The sequence below is a fragment of the Mustela putorius genome, unplaced genomic scaffold, assembly GCF_011764305.1.
Source record: "Mustela putorius furo isolate JIRA1106 unplaced genomic scaffold, ASM1176430v1.1 tig00003859_pilon_pilon_pilon, whole genome shotgun sequence".
Taxonomy (NCBI): domain Eukaryota; kingdom Metazoa; phylum Chordata; class Mammalia; order Carnivora; family Mustelidae; genus Mustela; species Mustela putorius.
The window spans coordinates 16,398,088-16,415,957 of NW_025422011.1; the positions used below are offsets into that span (position 1 = coordinate 16,398,088).

Genomic DNA, 17,870 nt, shown 5'->3' on the forward strand with positions numbered 1-17,870 from the left:
ATGCCCCAATCAAAAAACACAGGGTATCAGAATAGATTAAAAAAAATGCTAAAAAAAAAAAAAAATGCTGTCTGTAAGAAACTTATTTCAGACCCGAAGACACCTCCAGATTTAAAGTGAGGGGGGTGGAAAACAATTTACCATGCTAATGGACAATAAAAGAAAGCTAGGGTGGCAATCCTTATATCAGACAAATTAGATTTTAAGCCAAAAACTATAATAAGAGAGGAAAGACACTATATTGTACTCAAAAGGTCTGTCTAACAAGAAGACCTAACAATTTTGAATATCTATGCCCCTAACATTGGGAGCAGCCAATTATATAAACAAATAATAACAAAATCAAAGAAACACATTGACATTAATACAGTAATAGTAGGGAACTTTAACACCCCCACCTCACTGAAATGGACAGATCATCTAAGCAAAAGTTCATCAAGGAAATAAAGGCTTTAAATGACACGCTGGACTAGATGGACATCACAGATATATTCAGAACATTCCATTCCAAAGCAACAGAATACACATTCTTCTCTACTGCACATGGAACATTCTCCAGAATAGATCACATCCTGGTTCACAAGTCACATCTCAACCAGTACCAAAAGATTGGGATCACTCACTGCATATTTTCAGACCACAATGCTCTGAAGCTAGAATTCAATCACAAGAGGAAAGTTGGAAAGAACTCAAATACACGAGGCTAAAGAGCATTGTACTAAAGAATAAATGGGTCAACCATGAAATTAAAGAACTGAAAAAATTCATGGAAAAAAATGAAAATGAAAACACAACTGTTTAAAATCTGTGGGACACAGCAAATAAGGTCCTGAGAGGAAAGTATATAGCCTTTCCTTATATACAAGCCTTTCTCAAGAAATAGGAAAGGTCTCAAGTACACAACCTAACCCTACACCAAAAGGAGCTGGAGAAAAGAAAGCCTAACCCAGCAGGAGAAGAGAAATAATAAAGATCAGAGCAGAAATCAATGAAATAGAAACCAAAAATCAATAGAACAAATCAACAAAACTAGGAACTGGTTCTTTGAAGGAACTAATAAGATTGTTAAACCCCTGGTCAGACTTATCAAAAAGAGAAGAAAAGGACCCAAATAAATAAAATCATGAATGATAGAGGAAAGTTCACAACCAACACCAAAGAAACACAATTATAAGAACATATTATGAGCAACCATACTCCAGTAAATTTGACAATCTGGAAAAAATGGGTGCATTCCTAGAGACATATAAACTACCAAAAATAAACCAGGAAGAAATAGAAAATCTGAACAGACCCATAATCAGTAAGGAGATTAAAGAAGTCATCAAAAATCTCCCAAAACAAACAAAATTCCAGGGCCAGATGTCTTTCCCAGGGGAATTCTACCAAACATTCAAAGAAAAATGAATACCTATTCTCCTGAAATTGTTCCAAAAAATAGAAATGGGAGGAAAATTTCCAAACTCATTTTATGAGGACAGCATTATCCTGATCCCAAACAGACAAAGATGCCATCAAGAAGGAGCATTACAGACCAATATCCTTGATGAACAAGGATGCAAAAATTCTCACCAAAATACTAGTCAATAGGATCCAATAGTACATTAAAAGAGTTATTCACCATGACCAAGTGGGATTTATTCCTGGGCTACAAGGTTGGTTCAACACCCACAAATCAATCAATGTGAAACAATACATTAATAAAAGAAAGGATAAGAACCATATGATCCTCTCAGTAGATGCTGAAAAAGCATTTGACAAAGTACTGCATCCTTTCTTGATCAAAACTCTCCACAGCGTAGGGATGGAGGGTACATACCTCAATACCATCCAAGCCATCTATGAAAAACTCACAGTGAATGTAATTCTTAATGGGGAAAAACTGAGTTTTCCCCTAAGGTCAGAACATGGTGGGGCTGCCCACTATCACCATTGCTATTCAACATAGTACTAGAATCTTAGCCTCGGCAATCAGACAACAAAAAGAAATAAAAAGCATCCAAATCAGCAAAGAAGAAGTCAAATTCTCACTCTTTGCAGATGATATGATACTTTATGTGGAAAACCCAAAAGACTCCACTCCAAAACTCATAGAAATCATATAGGACTTCAGGATATAAAATCAATGCACAGAAATCAGTTACATTTCTTTTTTTTTTCAAGATTTTGTTTATTTATTTGACAGAGATCACAGGTAGGCAGAAGAGCAGGCAGAGAGAGAGGGGGGAAGCAGGCTCCCCACTGATCAGAGAACCCAATGTGGGGCTCAATCCCAGGACCCTGAGATCATGACCTGAGCCAAAGGCAGAGGCTTTAACACACTGAGCCACCCAGGCGCCCCAATCAGTTTCATTTCTATACACAAACAGCAACACAGAAAAAAAGAGAAATTGCAGAATTGATCTTATTTACAATTGCATCCTAAACCATATGATACCTAAGAATAAAACTAACCAAAGAGGCAAAGAATCTGTACTCAGAAAACTATAAAGTACTCATGAAAGAAATTGAGGAAGACACAAAGAAATGGAAAAACTTCCCATGCTCATGGATTGGAAGAGCAAATATTGTGAAATGTCTCTGCTACCTAAGGCAATCTACACATTTAATGTAATTCCTATCAAAATACCATCAACTTTTATCAAAGATATGGAACAAATAATCTTAAAATTTATATGGAACCAGAAAAGACCCCAAATAGCCAGAAGAATGTTGAAAAAGCAAACCAAAGTTGGTGGCATCACAGTTTCAGACTTCAAACTCTATTACAAAACTGTAATCCTCAAGACAGTATGGTACTGGCCAAAAACAGACACACAGATCAGCGGAACAGAATAGAGAGACCAGAAATGGACCCTCAACTCTATGGTCAACTAATTTTCAACAAAGCAAGAAAGAAAGTCTAATGGAAAAAAGACAGCCTCTTCAACAAATGGTGTTGGGAAAACTGGACAGCCACATGCATAAAAATGAAACTGGACCATTTCCTTATACCACACACAAAAAATAGACTCAAAATGGCTGAAATACATCAATGTGAGATGGGAATCCATCAAAATCCTTGGGCAGAACACAGGCAGTAACCTCTTCTACCTGAACCACAGTGGCTTCTTCCTAGGAACACCATCAGAGGCAAGGGAAGCAAGAGCAAAAATTAACTATTAGGAATTCATCAAGATCTAAAGCTTTGCACAGCAAAGGAAACAGTCAACAAAACCAGAAGACAACTGACAGAATGGGAGAAGATATTCACAAATGACATATCAGATAAAGGGCTAGCGTCCAAAATCTATAAGAATTTATCAAACTCAACACCTGAAGAACAAATAACCCAATCAAGAAATGGGCATAAGACATGAACAAACATCTCAGCAAAGAAGATATCCAAATGCCCAATAGACACATGAAAAAGTGTTCAAGATCACTCAGCATCAGGGAAATACAAATCAAAACCACAGTGAGATATCACCTCAAACCAGCCCAGAATCACTAAAATTAACATTAGGAAACAACAGATGTTGGTGAGGATGCAGAGAAAGGGGAACCCTCCTACACTGTTGATGGGAATGCAAGCTGATGCAGCCACTACAGAAAACAGTATGGAGGTTCCTCAAAAAGTTGAAAATCTCACAAAACAAACTGAAGGTTGCTGGGGGGAGGGAGGTTGGGAGAAGGGGGTGGGATTATGGACATTGGGGAGGGTATGTGCTTTGGTGAGTGCTGTGAAGTGTGTAAACCTGGTGATTCACAGACCTGTACCCCTGGGGATAAAAATATATGTTTATAAAAAATTAAAAATTTAAAATAAAAAAAAATAAAGTTGAAAATAGAGCTACCCTATGACCCAGCAATTGCACTACTGGGTATTTACCCTAAAGATACAAATGTAGTGATCCAAAGAGGCACACACACCAAAATGTTTATAGCAGCAATGTATATAATAGCCAAACTATGTAAAGAACCTAGATGTCCATCTACAGATGAATGTATGAGGAGGATGTGTATACACACGTGTATACGCACGTGCACACACACACACACACACACAATTGAATACATGCAGCCATCAAAAGAAATGAAATATTGCCATTTGCAATGATATGGATGGAGCTAGAGGATATTATGCTAAATGAAATAAGTCAATCAGAGAAAGGCAATTATCACATGATCTCTCTGATACAAGGAATTTGAGAGGCAGGGCAGGGGCTCACGGGGGTAGGGAGGGAAAAAGTGAAACATAATGGAATTGGGAGGGAGATAAACCATAAGAGACTCTTAATCTCATAAAACAAACTGAGGGTAGCTGGTGTTAGGAGGTAGTAATAGGGTGGCTGGGTAATGGACACTGGGAGGGTATGTGCTATGGTGAGTGCTGTGAAATTGTAAGCCTGATGATTCACAGACCTGTACCCTTGGGTCAAATAATACATTATATGTTAATTTTAAAAAATTGTAATAAAATCCTGGCCCCTGAACACATTTGAGTCTAAGACCCCCAATCTAGATACTACAAATGATTAGGACAGTGTAATATAGTACTTAGGGTATAAGCTATGGAATTAGGCCTTGCTGAGTTTAAATCTTTACCATCTTCCGACTGAATGAAATGAGTTATTAATTCCCAAGATGCTCAATTTTCTCATCAGTAAAATGTTGATGGTGTCTATATTACAGGGTTTCTGAATAAAGATAAAATTAGACCATGCTTTGCACAATGCTCAGTATGTCATCACCTGGCAATAGTAGTTGAGGTATATTGAATTGCTTTTCATTAACAATAATTTTTCCTCCCTGGAAAAGGATCATAAATTTTTTTGCCCTTTAACTTGGGCTTAGTCATATGACTGGTTTTGGCCAATGAAATGTGAGCATAAGTAAGGTGTGTCACTTGCAGTGGAGTCCAGTTTGTACTTTATCACACGGTGCACACTGCAACTGATGATGGTGCAGATAGTGGCTCATCTAATGCCTGAGTCCAGGAATGAGCTCAAGGACAATGTGAAAGAGAGTCTCTAGCTGACTCTTGACAAAGAAGGAGAGTGAATGAAAAATAAAATTTTTTTTTGCTTTAAGCTACTAAGATTTCAGGTGTTTCTTACTGTAGCATAACCTAGGCCATCCTGATACCATAGTGATAATAATAATAACAATAATCATTATTATTATTACTTTGATCATCACCATCATTATCATAATTATGGCTGTTACTGAAAGTGATTGCCCTTCCCAGGTCCTCCTTTCCTATATTTTGAGGTCAAGACCAGGAGACACAGAACGTGTGCTCTTTTCTTTGTGGTCAGCTGCTCTTCCCCCTCCCTATTCTATCAACCACTCTGAATCCCCTTACTGGCTTCTCATAGACCCCAACACTCCCAAGGACTGGAAGATTTTGAGAAAGGGGAAAAGAAAAGTCATTCCTCTTTATACTAAGATTGCCTCTCCCCTTTCACTATGAAAGTAACCAATTTTATTCATATTGCACAAAGATGCACAAAGAAAATGCCAATTGTTCCTACATTTAATTTCATCTTTCTTCTATACCTCTAGGAGGAATTTATCTTTAGTCAAATCCAAGAAACTCAGTCTGATACAATGATATAAACCAGGAATTGGCAAACTAGGGTCTATAAGCCCACAACCTATTTAAATAAGTAAAGTTTTATTAAAACACTATATATATTGTTTATGGCTGTATTCATGCTACAAGGACAGAGTTGAGTAGCTGTAAAAGAGTCTATATAGCTCACAAAGTATAAAATATTTTCTATTTAACTCTTTGTAGAAACAGTTTGCTGGTTTCTAAGAAGAAATTTCTTTTAAGTAAATTATCAGTCTCTTTGGGATAAAATTCTCAGTATTTCAGATTACTGTCTCTTCACTCCTCTCCAAGATGGTATCTGGTTTTTAGAGTGTTTGTGGTGCCTGTGACTTCATGATAAAAGGAGGAGGTAGTGCATGTGGCACCTTCAGGATTTTTGTTTATATCTACTGAACAGTAATTTGTATTGATTCCTCTCTGGATTAATGACCACAGACACAAGACTAGTCTTACTCCTCAGTGTTCTGTTGACATTCAATGCCAAAGTTTGCAACTGGTAAAACTCACAGTGTGTTCCCTTCCCTGGTCAGGGTGTGGTATCTTCCATGCTGACTTAACTACTGGTAATTTCACAGACTCCATCAAGAGCCAGCTGTTACTCCCATGAAGTCCTCAACTATAGGACCACTTTTTCTTTATGCCAGGAATACCTTCTGGCAAACCCCCCAGACAAAATTTCCAGTAACCTCCACATCCTATCTCAGGGACATGTGGGTAATTCTGACTCTTACTGAAGCTTCATGAGAAGTAAGAATAGTTTGAGAGGGCTACACCCCAGTTTTTCCCTCCACTTAACCAAACTGTGATGCTTAGTTGCAAGAGGGATAGATGGTCTATAAGGAATTCACCTTCTACCATCCTAAGTGAAGAGGGAGCAGAAATCTCTTACCCTTGAGCATTCCCTCCTACCCCTCTAACATTCTTCTCTCCCCTGATATTTCATTCTAAAGGAGGAAGACTACGACAGATGGCTAACCATCTGCTGCTTCTACTTCTCTCTTTCCTCATCCTCTTCAAATCCCTCTAACTGATATGAGTATTTCCACCTGGATCTTCCTATATATTAAGGATGTCTGTAAAACTCCATTATCATACCTACCAGGTTAGACTCTTAACATATTAATAATTAATAGGCAAGATGGGGAGAAAGTGAAGATACAAGATATTCAGTATATTAGTTTCGCTCAACAAACTCGGGCATGAAGACCATTGTATTGTTAGAGCTCTGAAAAACCCTAATTGGGATGCCAGATGCTGAATTTTATCTTTCTTTTCATTCTTGCTGAAATACATAATAGATGTAGCTCTTGAACTTACTGGAGAAAAAGTCATATACACTGAAAAGTGGAAGAAAAGAGCACATTAAAAGCATTTAAAAATATTGTTCACATTACATATGCACAGGATCAAATCCATTTGAAGAGATCAGGCATCCATGAAAAACTTAAAAACTTAAATATTAAATATGGAAGCCCTACCACCAATGCAGAGGGATCATATTCAAGCCTCCGTTTTAATCAAGGTTTTTGGATCACCCCTAACCCCAAGATGTGGTCTAAGTATTTTACAGGGTGAGATTTTCATTCAAGTAAATGGGCATTTCTTAGCCCTTGTCTCTCTATCTTTAAAATGAAATAATTGGATCAGAAGCTGATTGAGGTTATTCTTGGCTCTAGAATCAATTCCAGAATGAGACAAGGTAGAATAGAACAGTGTTGGGGTCTTACAGCCCTGGATCTGAATGCTCTCTCTGACACTTAGTCGCTGTGTGTAACCATTCACAGCCAGTACCTGAGCTTCTATATCATGGGTCTCTGTTCCTAAGGGATTAGGAACTCACGATTGTATTTGATTATTTCCTCCCATCCAGACTGCATTGGTTTACATTATGGGCTTGCCACAGGCAAAAAGTTAACAATCCCAACCACCCTCCTTTAAACAAAAATATATTTATTACTTCTAACCAAAAGGATAATTGTTCTACCCAGAATATCACATGTATCAACAAAGTTAAATTCCAATTTGGCAGACTGTCAGAATCTCATCAAACACCCCTCCTTTCTTATCTTTCCTATACGATTGTTGAAGCCCCAGTTCCCAGACTTGAGGCATGTAATGAACTTGGAGGCTGAAGCTTTCAAGGGTCCTCCATATTTACAGTTCCTGATGCCTGAAAAATCCCCAAAATGTCTTTCTTTGTGATCATGTTATGATTTCTCCAGACTGTGAAGTCACAACTCAATATGATACCTGATCACTCATTCAATGACCACTCTAAAATTATTTTGTCAGGTGCTAGAAAGTTGGGAAGAGACAATGATGTTAAGTGTTTTAAAGACTTCAGGCAATGGGAAAAATCTGGGATTGGCCACAATTTTGATCAACGTCAAATCTTGGCATGGAAATTAGAAGATCAGTATCATCCAAAGACTAAAAAGAACTAAAGGAAAAATAGTTTTTTTTTGTTGTTTTTTTTGTTTGTTTTTTTTTACCTTTGCTAAAGTATTCCTAATATTTCTTCAGGCTAGAAATCACCATTTACATAGTTAGTTACAACGACCTTTTTATTATTAGGGAAAAAGAAGTATGAAAGTGCCATATCTAGAAGTTATGATGACAATTATCATATACACGTGTATGTATGTTCACTAGAGGTCTGAAACACTCCTCAAGAACTATTATCCTTTGTAACCTTCAATACAGACTTTCCCACTTTACCCAGCAGAAGAGGAAAAGAAAAGGCTCAGGGTCAGGAGGAGTGGGGAGAACATCTGTTATACTAAAGGAGGAGTCCAAGGGCAGGGCAGATTCAACCAATCTCCTTGAGACTATAGGATGGGTGTGAATCTGAAGCAAGGGAGAATGCCAGAGAACATATGAGGGGCAAAATAACATATACCAGGTCTCATTTACTATTAATACCAAGCCTATTAGTTAGGAATAGATAAGTTATATAAGTTGCCCATGGTCATATAGCAGAGTCAAGATGCAAAACTACACAGACAGAATCTAGACAGAGCTTCTCCACCACTCTCTCTCTCTACTCCTCCACATCATAGAATATGGAATGCATAAATCATAAGAGAAGAAATAAGAAGTAGCTAATATCAGAAAAGTTGAGAAATTGAGTAAAAAAAAATTTAAAGCAAGACAGTGCAGAATGTAGACCATACACAGTATCTAGGTATCTATGAATGTTCTTTGTGGGGATCTTCAGAGTCACAAAGACTCTGAAGTGGATTAATAATTTGGATGTTAGGTTTTTCATAGATCATTAATCCAAGAACTATTGCCTTTAGTAAAAGGGCAATGGGAAGTAAGCAGCTCTTACATATAAATAAATCTCTAATTAATCAAGATAACTGGACCAAACGGGGAAATTTTAGTGAGGTCAGTACAAAAAGAAAGGACAAATAGTCAGGAATGGGATTTTAGAGACTTGAGAAATTATCATTTCTTTGATAATCACCAACATAGTTGCTCAATTTTTTAGGATATATATGTAATTCAATAAATACTATTGAGTGCATCTGTTAGATATTTAAGTTTCAGGCTATGTATGAAAAATAAAAAGAAGTGATTGTCCCTGGACTCAGAGGGCTTATAATCCAGTGAGATGCATATATCCATGAAGAAAACAACCAAATTTATATGTTTCTTTAAAAAGGGGACATGTGAGGGTGTGCCTAGGTGACACAGTTGGTTGAGCATCTGCCTTTAGCTCAGGTCACAATCTGAGGAAATTAATTTTGCTTAGCAGGGTGTCTGCTTGACCCTCTCCTTCTGCCCCTCAACCTGCTCATGCTCTCTCTCTCTCTCTCTCACACACACACTTGCTCACTCTGCTCTCACTCTCTCTCTCAAATAAATACAATATTTTTACAAAACAAATAAATAAAGAGGCACCTGGGTGGCTTAGTCATTGGGCGTCTGCCTTCAGCTCCCAGGGTCCTGGGACTGAGTCCCACATCAGGCTCCTTGATGGATGGGAGGCCTGCTTCTCCCTTTCCTGCTCCCCCTGCTTATGTTCCCTCTCTTGCTGTCTCTCTCCCTCTTTCAAATAAATAAATCAATAATCTTTAAAAAATAAAAATACATAAAATAAATAAAAGGTGGACATGTGAATGCATGTTCAAAGTGTGTAAACTGTCATTCTTTCTCTTTTTTGGGCACTGATTAAAATTAAGTTCCTCTCACCCCAACACATACCCTTATACTACAGTTTCCATGGGGACTGAGAATTTATATTGTGTGACAAAATGTCATTAGATTTAAGAACCTTAAAACACTAATATTTGCATCCATTGGAGTCACCAGGAGAGGTGGCTAGGGGTAAAAAACTAAAGATAACCGAGTAACATTCACACTACTTTGTAAAGATTTGTCCTTTCTCTGAACTCTAAAACACAATTTAGCTCTTTATCATAGTGTCCTTCTAACTGTTCCCCAGTTGTTAACTTTATGTCCTCATCCCCAAACTAGGTTACAAAAGTCCGAAGAGCAGAGACTGAGTCTTCAGCTTCCCCTGTATTACCCTCAATAAGCCAGCTCAATGTCAAATACAGAGGCAGTGTCTGGTACTGACTCCCTTGAACTGAATGGGAAAGATCTCAGTCGAGTGAGAAGGTTCAGAGGTATTTGGTAAGTAAAAATTAGGATAGGTTTTGCATTTTACATCCTCACATTTTGGAAATATCTGAATTTTCAGGGAAAGCTATGCAGATAGCACAAATCAGAGATAAAGTTAAAGGCAGCCTAGAGAGTCAGGAGACTGGATGAGCCTCAATTTCATGCTTTATCATTATTTCCTTACATTTATTTACAATGAGTATATATGTTTCCCCTTAGTGATGTCTCACAGTAGAAACTATTAACCCAGGCGACACACAAACCAAGAAATCAAAGTGTTCACTAAATACTCACTGATCCCTGTAGTGTGTCCAGTAGGGAATTGATTATGTACACATAAAGCTCTCTGGTGGCCACAAAGGGCAGCAAAAGCCACAACCCCTGTCCTTTCGATACCTGTGGGATTTAGTGGTGGCTCAGATAGCCCCCAGGATAGTCACCTGTGTTTCTCTCTGTCTTTTGTTCGCTCATTGATCATTTATTCTCACAGTATATTATTGAAACTCTAAGATATGACAGGACCAGTAATTATGCCATGTGTCTAAATAACACTAATGAAAAGTGTGGCACCCCTTGTGCATTCAGAAGCCAATGTCTGAGCAATTTGGTGAGCCATAAAGAAGGGTAGAGTCCAAAGAAGAGATAGTAGTTCTATATTTGGGCTCATTTCTCAGCAAGGATCTTTTCATGCTTAAATGTATTTTTCTTTTTCACTGAACTTTCCCACATAATCTCTTCTTTAGGCCTGGATTGTGCTTGAGTTTTTCTTTAACTAAAGACAGCAGAGATTCTGGTATAAGGGCCTCACTTAGCTTTCAGAGAGATGGCATGTTATTAGACAAGACTATGGGATTTTTAGCTTTTCTCCTACCCTCTCTTTTGCAACGGATTTGTTTCGAAGTTATCTGAAATCCTTGACTTTTCAATGAATAACTAAAACATATAAACAGTCTGAGGGGTTTGAAGTGGTGGGGGGGGTGGGAGGTTGGGGGAACCAGGTGGTGGGTATTAGAGAGGGCACGGATTGCATGGAGCACTGGGTGTGGTACAAAAGCAATGAATACTGTTATGCCGAAAATAAATTAAAAATAAATAAATAAATAAAACATATAAGCTGGTATAAACTTTCAGACACTGACTTGGCAAGGGGCTATACACTATAATTCCTCACAATTGGATGGGATGCTAGAAACGATGTGGAGGAGGGGTGAGCTGGTAGTGAATATACGCATTCCTAATATGCTCATCACCTCAGCATCTACATCAGGGGAAAGCTAACAAATTAGAGGGACCAGCCAGACTGTAGTTACTAAAGATCCAAACCCAGTCTGTCCTTTTCATTCTTTATCCCTTGCTGTCTTCCCACAGCCCATGTTCCACCCCTTCTGAACTAAGGAGAGTGTTTCATGAGATAGTACCTCTTTTGTATCAGTTCTTCCTTCTGTCTGTGTAAACACCTCCCTCAGAGCCTTAGCATATGTCATCACACTGCTTTACAAGTCTTTACTTGGCTGTCCCTATGGTTTCTCTTTCCCACTAGCCTAGGATGCTCATGAGGGTATGACCATGTGGTAATCACTCTGAAGCTCTAGAATTTAGCACAATGACTGACACGTAACAGATGCACAATGGATATTTAAAATAAATGATCTTATGGGATTCCAGGGTTGCACAGTCAGTTAGGCATCCCACTCTTGGTTTTTGGCTCAGGTCATGATCTCAGGGTCCTGAGAAAGAGTCCCATGTCACGCTCCCTGCTCAGCATGTAGTCTGCTTCAGACTCTCTCTCCCACTCCTTCTGCCCTGCCCTCCTGCTCACTCTCTCTGTCTCTCTCTCTCAAATAAATACATTTTTTAAAAATAAAATAAATGAATTTATAGTAATAATTGATATTTGTTCCACACATACTGTGTCAGTTACTGTGATAAGCATTTTATACACATTAATTCATTTAATCATTACTCATTTCCATGAGATGGAAACTGTTATCTTCCTCATCTCAAAACCCTCTTTGTGACTCAGTTTTCTCTTCATAGAAGGTGATGACAATAGGACCTATAGAGATAACTAAGGCACAGAGAGGCACAAAATGAATTGTTCAAGGTAATTGCAAGAGTCTGGGGCTGAATTTGAATTCAGGCCATTGGAACACAGAGCCTAAGCTCTTATTCACCACACAGCACTGAATGAATGAGAGTGCTCAGGCCCCTCTGAGATCCAAGTGTCTTTTCACAAAATAAACTCAGAATGATGTAGTTAAAAACCATCAGTGTTTTAATGATGTATTTTTTCTTTTTTTTTAAAGATTTTATTTATTTGACAGACAGAGATTACAAGTAGGCAGAGAGGCAGGCAGAGAGAGAGGAGGAAGCAGGCTCCCCACCAAGCAGAGAGCCTGATGTGGGACTTGATCCCAGAACCCTGGGATCATGACCTGAGCCGAAGGCAGAGGCTTTAACCCACTAAGCCACCAGGCGCCCCTTAATGATGTATTTTCAATACTAATTTGACATCTAGAATAATAGAATTTATAACCAAAAGAAAAACAGGAACTCCTATTGTCCAGTGGTTTTCAAATTTTCTTGGCAGTGGGACTTCTCTCAGGCAAAATCTTTAGGAGAAGCTCAAGAGGTAAAACAAATGGCAGTGATTAGTTGAAGTGGGCTAGGGATGGGGAGTTTGATATCCCTACTTTAAGACCTCCTCCCCTTCTTCATGGGTGACTTTAAGCATCTCAATACAGAAGTAGATATAGATGTAGAACATTTAGATCTTACTGCTCTAGCCCAGATCCCTTCAATTAGAATATGAGAAATAAAAGATTCTGAAACACTATACCATTTTCCCAAGGACACACAGCCAGTAAATAGCAGAAATCAGGTGTTCTGGCTCCAAGATCAGTGTTCTTTCCCCTACATCATGCCAATAGAATTGATTCCCAACCCTAGTTTCATGCTACCAGAGGCTGTCCTAGTTATCTCATACTGCAAAGGATGTAGCAAAATTCTCAAAGCAAAAGTGGTAATTTACTTTAAAATTTTGTAAATGCCATATTTTTGGTGTTGACCAGGGAATGGGATAAACTTCATATAATCAAATGATAATAACATAGTATCAATGCTAAGGTATTGCACATCTAAAAAGGTTGAAGTCTACAGTAATATTCAACCATGCAAATTACACCCACATATTCAGACTCTGACCTTGAACAACTAATCCTTAGCAAATCCACAATCCATTAGTTTTACACAGTTGTATTTGGTAGGAGCAGTGAGTGAGTCGATGTTTTTCAAAACAAGGTGATGAAAGCCCAGTGTTTACTGTACTAACGTGGGTTCCTCTCTGCTCAGAATTTTCAGAATTTTAATAATAACCAACGTCAAATGTTTAATTTAAAGCTAGAGCACACTGGTTAAGAAACTGCTAAAAATAATCTGCTTCATATTGATGGCTTTGTCTTTGTTGACTCATAAAATGTCAGGGTTGAAGAAAAATAACTAACGGAAGCTTCAGCTGTGATTGTACCTTTAATTATTGATGCTCCATTCTTAGTCTTCAGGCCCAAAAGCTAAGATCCAAAGTGCTGGAAGAGAGGTCACATGATGAACTAAGCATGGGGTGGCTCACTCTGGATTCTGTCCACAAGACTCCCAAACTTAGCAGCTCACAGTAAAAACAGTGTAGTCCAAATTTCAACTGGTTTCATAGGATCCTTCACACTGGATGGTAAAAAAAAAAGGGGGGGGGCACAAGTTGCCAGATCTGAGAAGTAGAGAGAAACTAAGAGATGCCTATGTCCTTAACACAACCAAATGTGAAGATCTGTGCTTGTAAATCTAGGAGATCGGTTTCCACATTCTTCCCATTAAGAGCAAAGTCTTCAGAATCACCCAGGAGATTCAAAACCCATCACTGTTCAGATGGAACTGTTTATTGGGGTTGAGGACCAGCCAAGCTGAGTTCTAGTGCTGGTTTTGCCTTATGTAATATATATATTACTAAATCTCATAGGGTGCCTCCCTCACTGTATGCCTAACGTAACTAAAAATCCTTACTGACCTTACTGAGGCCAGACATTGTGTTGGGTGTTTTACATACATTAAATTATTTCATTCTGTACTTACATAAGGGACTAATGTTTTTATCTTTGTCCCCAGATAATGCTAGTCAATTCTGTGAACCCTGTACTCATAAAGCGAAAAGCCAGACTTGATTTCTAAAAATCACAAATGGAAACATGACATAGGCTTTCCAGGAGGTATCAACATGCAGGTGAATCACGAATTGCTTATGACAATGGGAATAAGTCAGCATTCAAAGTATTTTTTTTTTGTCTCCAGTTCCTTTTTCTAAAATTTATCAATTTCTGACATTTTCACGCAGCAAGAATATAAAGTCAAAGGAAACCTATGCACTCACCACCCCCCACGGGATCTGATTCAATGGTTTGCAGCTTTGAGGTACAGCAGGCAGACAGAGCCTTTGGACATTTCGAGAGCAGTTAGAGAAGCGCCTGCCGCAAGATGTGCCTCTCAACTCTGCTGGCCTAACAACCCAAACCCAGACCCACCATGGGGTGGGAAGGCATCACAAGCTGCTTCATTGTGCTTCTAGAAAGCCAGAATAGAGAGGGTGGTTCTGAATAACAAAACTCAGACCAGCCTCAGAAATATTTTCATGTGACACCAGTGTCAGCTGCACATGGAATTGCTTCTCCCAAAGCAAAAAGGAGTTTGTCCTGGACCAGCCACACTCTTGGGCTCAGACATATTTCTTCCATTCATCACCCATGCAATCAACCTTTTCTGAGAGCCAACTTGTACCAGCTGACTGGAGGCCTATACCTTATACAGCAAAATGGGGAAATGGGGAAAGTGTTAATAACTAACATGGTACCCGGTGCTAAATCCTATATGAACAAAGAAGCATGGAAATGAAGATAGATTATGGGGGGGGGGGAGAAGGTCCAGAGGAGTTTCCCAGATCAGTTTGCCAGATTTGGAAAATCAAAAATAGAAGGTTCCAGTTAAATTTGAATTTCAGACATGCAACAAATACTTCTTAAAATATAAGTATTTGGGAACAATATAAGAAACACTGATACTTTAAAACAATATTTGTTATATATCTTAAATTCAAATTTAGCTAGTGTCCTATATTATATTTGGCAATATTCTTCCCAGAGGAAGTTGCCTGGATTTGTCTTGCTTTGGGAAAAGGTTGGGAGATGTTATATCCATAGACTTGATTTATTGAGGATGAAATAGAAGTGTACATAGGAGTGACCTGACAGACTCTGTCCCATCCTTGCATCCTGCTGATGCCATTTAACCTTGACCTTCAGGTTCAAACCCACCCAGGTTCTGATCCTATTCCTCTTAATCAAAAGAGTCAGTAGGACATGTGATTTAACATCACTTATCTTGCTCCTGATCCTGCTCAGTACCTGGCATGACCAAAATAATTTTTTGAGCTATATGAATAAGTGAGGGTCTGAGTTACTACCTAGGTTTTTTCTCAATTTTTGTGCCCAAGTTCAGGAAAAGTACTCCTGCTAGAATCAGGCATATGATAGATACTTGATAAATACTGATGTTTAATTTCAGCATCATGAAGAAATGGACCAAAAGGTAAAAGGTTTGGCCTCAAGTTTGCATCCTTACACAACTTCTCCCACTCCCTAACCTTTGGTTCACTCATCTGTAAAATTACTGAGTCAAATATATAGGTGATCTGTCTCCCTAAGCCCTTTTAAGTCATCTGAACTGTTTTGCCTATGTGCATATCCATGGCCAGCCCTAGGTATTAAAAAAATTCATAAAGCTGTTCAATTTCCCTTTTAGGGAGGCCAAGATTTAATGTGTTAAGATAATATTGAGCAATAACTCATTGGGAAGTTATTTTTGCTAAACTTAGCCATGTTTTAACTTCATAATTCAACACAAATCCTTCCAAATTTCTAATCCTGGGACCAGTTTCAAATCCTTGGAATTTCTCTATCTTTATAATGCCCCAAATAATAAGCAAGCCTTTTGACAAAAAAATATCTATTTATGCATAGTCTGGGTATAAATGCTGCTTCTTTAGCCTAGCTATTTTAAAAGGCAAACATTTTTCTCTCAACAGACAATTTTTTTCTCTGTTAATTTTCTTCAGTTTCTTTTTCTGTATATTAGAATTAACAGGCAAATTATGGCTGAAGTTTTCCCCTCAAAGTGTATTCAATTAAATTAGTGGTACTTGACCTTAACTGCACTTTAAGAAACACCTGGAGAGCTTTTAAAATGACTAAGGACAAGGTCTCACCTTAGATAAATTAAATTAAAATCCTGTGGGGGGAAGGAACCCCTGACTGGCCAGTGATTCTAAAGTACAGCCAGGATTGAGATCTACTGAATTAAGACACCAACGTTGTTTCCATGGCATTAGGACTATATGTGAGGTGAATAGTAGGTCATTCAGTCTGGGAATATTATGGAGAGATGGATTGGGGGTGGGGTGGGGTGGGGTGGGGTGCTGGTTAACACAGAGGTAACTCTAAGGGTCTAATTCCACAGAGGACATTTATCACTGTGTAGAGATGAATATTCAGAGAGGTCTCTGGGGTTTAGGAAGAGAAAATTCTAAAACTACTACACTTGCAATGCCACATGAGCACATAAAAGAAGAACTTGACATTTCCTCCCATGGACCAGATTGCAGATGCCCTTTCAAAAACTTCTTTCTGGGGTGCCTGGGTAGCTCAGTCAGTTAAGCTCCTGCCTTCAGCTCAGGTCAGGAGCTGGAGGTTCTGGGATCAACCCCCACATTGGACTCCCTGCTCAGTGGGGAGTCTGCTTTTCCCACTCGTTCTGTCCCTACCCGTCCTGCTCATGCTCTGTCTCTGCCTCTCTCAAATAAATAAATGAAACCTTATAAAACAAAAAACAAAACAAAACAAAAAACCTTCTTTCTTAGCCATCACATCTCAACCCCAGAAAAGGTAAGTCCAGTCCTTCAAAACACCTGATCTTCCTCCATCCTTATCCATTGCAAGCTTTCTTTGACTTTACCTCTTCTTCTTCATTCTCTTTCTCTTCCTCTCCCCAGCACCACTGCAAGTGTTTCTGAGAGAAGGAGGAGGAAAAGGCAGGTGCAGGGTCGTCTGCACAGAGTGACCAGTAAATAAAAATCTGCTTTTCTTTTTCTCCTGGTCTCATTCTGGGGGCATTCAGAGAGTTAACAGTTATTGAGCACTTACAGTGTTCCAGCTTGAGTTTCTCTTCATTTTCTTATCTTTGTCTAATTCTTGCTGCCATCCTCTGCAGAGTGACCAATATTATCCTCACTTGGCATTTGAGGAGCCGGAGGCTTCGAGAGGTAAGAGCATGTATAATGCCACACACTGTATAATCATCAGAATCTATGTGCATCTTGATTGCTACTTCCTCTATGATCAACACCTCAACCTTTGGTGGAAAGTAACACCTCTCTCTGGGCTTCCACAGCACTTAGTTTCCCTTTTAAGCACATGCCTTGTTTGGCTTCCTGGGGTAATTTGTGAACCTCTATACATATTTACTCTGTGAAGGTACTGACTATGTCCTATGTAAGTATGTCTTCAACATCAGCACATTTGGTATGGGGCATGGGCAATAGGTG

At 38.7% G+C, this 17,870-nt stretch overlaps 1 long non-coding RNA gene across 4 annotated transcripts in view; it reads right to left on the reverse strand.

The window, feature by feature from the left end:
• The window catches only part of LOC106006136, a 41,633-nt gene that overhangs the window by 10,650 nt on the left and 13,113 nt on the right, over nucleotides 1–17,870 (reverse strand). For 3 of the 4 annotated variants that reach the window (XR_006602261.1, XR_006602260.1, XR_006602262.1), the window contains exons 4-5: nucleotides 17,470–17,579; nucleotides 13,755–13,948 (exon numbers count right to left, since the gene is read on the reverse strand). This is a non-coding gene — a long non-coding RNA (uncharacterized LOC106006136). The remainder of the gene's footprint in view (nucleotides 1–13,754; nucleotides 13,949–17,469; nucleotides 17,580–17,870) is intronic. The other variant, XR_001180022.2, reaches the window with a different exon arrangement.